Source organism: Myotis yumanensis, unplaced genomic scaffold (genome assembly GCF_028538775.1).
Source record: "Myotis yumanensis isolate MYYU_CA2020_CCGP unplaced genomic scaffold, mMyoYum1.0.hap1 SCAF_17, whole genome shotgun sequence".
In the NCBI taxonomy this organism is placed as follows: Eukaryota; Metazoa; Chordata; class Mammalia; order Chiroptera; family Vespertilionidae; genus Myotis; species Myotis yumanensis.
Genome location: NW_027223768.1, coordinates 37,179,551 through 37,183,608, shown reverse-complemented (window position 1 = coordinate 37,183,608; position 4,058 = coordinate 37,179,551). Strand labels below are relative to the sequence as shown.

The following is a 4,058-nucleotide window of genomic DNA, read 5'->3' as shown; positions in this document are numbered from 1 at the left end:
ATAGAGCGTCAGCCTGTGGACTGAAGGGTCCCGGGTTCGATTCTGGCCAAGGGCGCATGCCTGGGTTGCGGGCTCAATCCCCAGTAGGGGGTGTGCAGGAGGCAGCCAATCAATCAATGATTCTCTCTCATCATTGATGTTTCTATCTCTCTCTCCTTCTCCCTTCCTCTCTGAAATCAATATATATATATATGTGGTTGTACAGTAAAGCTGTAGATGGTCAGCTACAAAAATGCTTTCCTTTCTCCTGTATTGCTCTGAATGCACTTCTCACGGCCTGTCAGCGCAGGGAAAGGTGTTGCCAGAGATTAGAGGTATCAGAGTGCACAATTCCTGGGCCTTCTGTAGAAGTCACAGGAGATGGAGTTGTTATGTCCTGCAGCCTCCATTAGCATTTAATCCTCACCCAATGAGTGAGAATATTTTTTTCATTGATTTTTTTTTTAGAGGGAATGGAAAGGATGGGGGAGGGGAAGAGAGAGAAAGAGAGGTAAACATTGATGTGTTAGAGACACATGGATTGGTTGCCTCCTACTCGTGCCCCAACTGGGGGTGGAGGATTAAACCTGCAACCAAGGTACATGCCCTTGACCGGGAATTGAACCTGAGACCCTTTGGTCCAAGGGCCAATGCTCTAACCACTGAGCAAAACTGGCCAGGGAAAAATCGTACGGTGACCTTCTGATTCATAGGTCAACACTCAACCACTGAGCCACACCAGCCTGGCTCCATTAGCATTTAAATTATGTGGACTGTACAGTGAATGTCCTCCAAGGCCATCACTGTAGCCTCCCCTCTGACTGATCACATGATAGAGGGTGCACCTGTGAGTGCCCATTGGCTCCGACTTGGGACCTTTGGTAAGAATCTCCATTCGGACTGCATGTTCATGAACATGTCCCTAGAATTTGGGAGGAAAAGAACCAGAAGAGACAGACTTGGCGAGGTGGGCGACTTGGTCTGGTTGTTCTGCACAGCTGCGGCCACGCCTGTGCGGCTGGCACAGCTGTCTTTGCAGCGTAGAGGTTGGCTTCTTCCTGAAACTTGTCGATAATCTTCCTGTACCTGATTCCTTTGCTGCCAAACCAGTTGGATACCCTGGTCCAGGCGTGTCACTGGATGTTGTCCTCTCCTGCTGTACGAGATGGGTCGACGGTGCCTGCAGGGCTGGGACACTGTGATGCGGCGCATCTTGGCCAGCTCCTCTTGGGCTTCCTCACTGGGATGGGGTAGCTGAATAAAAATATTCACTCAGGACTTCTGTGGCCTGTTGACTGAAGTTATGCCTCTTTCGTCCGGCATCAAGGAATCGTGATCTTAAAATCATAACTGCTTCACAAGGCTTTGTTTGGGCTGCATCTGAATGGAATGAAACATGCCTACAAGCCAACAAGCACCAAGAATTGCCAGCAGCCTCTAAACCACTAGAAGCCAGCAGAGAGGCATGAGATGGACTGACCCTGTGGGGCCTTGATTTCAGACGTCCAGCCCCCAGAGCTGTGAAGAACAAAATTAAGTCACCGTGTTTGTGGTGGAGGATCCCTCTTTTTATTGGGCTTCACTTTAGGTGCTTCACAGATGTTAAGTGTTTGTTACAAATCGAAGGCAAGGCCCTTCACCAGCAAAAGGATTATGACTCGCTTTATTGCAAGACACACTTTATTGCGGTGGTGTGGAGCCGCAATATTTCCCAGATGTGCCTGTAATTTGTTGTGGCAGCCACAGGAAACTAACACAGTGATTAAAAGTATAGGTGAATGTAAAGAATGGAAAGAAATTAGAGACTGATAACTTAAGAATAAATTGTGAAATATCACATGATCTCACTCATTTGCGGACTATAATGAACAACACAAACTGATGAACAAAAACAGATCCAGAGAAAGAAACGCATCAATCAGATTGTCAAACCTCAGAGGGAAGGCAGGGGAGGGTGGGGGGAAGGGGGAGAGAGCAACCAAAGGACTTGTATGCATACATATAGGCCTAACCAATGGACACAGACACCAGGGGGGTGAGGGCACGAGCGGGGGTGGAGTGGGGGTGGGGCAATGAGTGGATAAGGACACATACGTAATACCTAATCAATAAAGAAAATTAAAAAAATATATTTTTAAAAAGAATAAATTATGATAGTCTTGGGTGTTTAAACTACAATGTGGGATGGTGTCCACATGAAAAGGCTACGGGTGAATAGTCACTTGATCCTGAATTGGTCATTCAGCCTTTATTTAATACCTACTAAGTGCCAGGTGGGAAGCACCTGCTGAGGACACAGAGCCCAGGAGAAGGCACTTGGCCTTCAGTGCAGGGAAAGGCCTGTCAGTGCAGGGAAAGGTGGCTCGCCACTTGTGAGCCTGTGCTGGAGTTGAGCTTTTGAAGTCTAGGCTAGTAAAGGGTAATTATTATTCTAAAGATCACTTTTACCATTTTTTAAAAACAATTAATGAGGTGTGTGTGTGTGTGTGTTTTCTTTTACCTGCTATGGCTTTATTAGGGAAAAAAATAAACATCTTTTTTCCGTCCTCATTAACACCAACATATATCTGCTCTTCCCCCACCCCAGTCAGCATAAAAAAGAAACAGTAAGATGTTTCTTACTCTGGAAGCTTCTTGGTGCAGGAAAGAGAAAAACAGTACTTTTTCCATAAGTTTCAGAACCAGAAGGCTTTGTGTTTGAAAAATTGAGCCCACTCGGGAAACTAGGACAGTGGGTCCACAAGTGGGAACAGGTGGATACTGTGGCTTTAAGGGAGAGTTGGTGGCACAGCTCCAAGGCAGCTTAATTTCCATAAAGAAGACAGGATTCCATGAATTGAAAGCGCTTGGTGTTATGGAAATCTGTATGCTTCTCATAAACAACACCCCATAAATAGATTTCAGAGGGAAAACAGTTGTCTGAACACCCATGGAGACTAAAGCCTCTCAAAAGAACCAGTTTCATATTGTTTTGAAATTAGAATATCTAAGGGCATCGTTTATTTGTTGCTTGCTAAAAGGAGAAAAAGTAGATCATGGGACATAAAAGGTTTTCTTCCCCTCCTCCTTCTCTTTCACTAAGAAAGAATAACCTGTATGATTTATAGAGCAATGAGTCAGATTAACATACAGCTAATAGTTCATTTTTCAATTTTTAAAAATACATTTTAATGATTTCAGACAGGAAGGGAGAGGGAGAGATAGAAACATCAGTGATGAGAGAGAATCATTGATTGGCTACCTCCTACAGGCGCCCCCTACTGGGGATTGAGCCTGCAACCTGAGCATATGCCCTGACCAGGAATTGAACCGTGACCTCCTGGTTCATAGGTTGACACCCAACCACTGAGCCACACCGGCTAGGCCATTTTCAATTTTGATGAAAAATTTAGTTTTCTATCATGTAAAATGTGTAATGCATTTTAATACATAAAATAAACAATGTAGATGTTTAAATGTTCCCAGGTGATGGTTCCATTTGACGGGAATTTACATAACTTATATAGAAGTTAGGTATTTAATGAAAAAAGGTTCTAGAAGGAATTGGTGGCAAATGGCTCCAGAAGAACCTGGGAATATCTCAGTAAGTGTCTTGCTGCTTCTTAACAAACAGAACCTGAAACACAGCCTCCATACATCTAAGTTCCCTGCTCCTTCAGCGCTGTGTGCTCATAAAGTTGCCGAATTGTAGAGGTTCCGCCTCTTCTCAGTTCCCTTAACTAAGAAAAGAAACAGCCAGCTCTGCATGTTGCAAATACAGACAATGGGACACAACAGGACCATTTCTTCCTGGTTTTTTTTCATGCTGAGTTATACTTTAAACATTTTTTTGATCCTGGCTTAACTGAAAGATTGTAATATTATAATTTCTACCCCTAGGGCTCCCCCTAGCCCCGCTGGCCAAGAAGGTGCACAACTTGAAATTGACTCCCGGGTGTAGGCATGAGACATTTTGATCACTGTCCAAATCTTAGCCTCTTCCCACTTTCCTGACCTGCAGAAGACTTGAGTCCCAGCACAATCCAGTGGCGGGAAAGGAACGGACATTGCAACTTTTCATTGGCTGCCATGAGTGGGAA

At 44.6% G+C, this 4,058-nt stretch overlaps 1 pseudogene; it reads right to left on the bottom strand.

Annotated features, from left to right (window-relative positions):
* Positions 1-280: 280 nt before the first annotated feature.
* On the bottom strand, positions 281-1,377 carry LOC138996184 (pre-B-cell leukemia transcription factor 3 pseudogene; annotated as a pseudogene).
* Between the last annotated feature and the right edge of the window lie 2,681 nt (positions 1,378-4,058).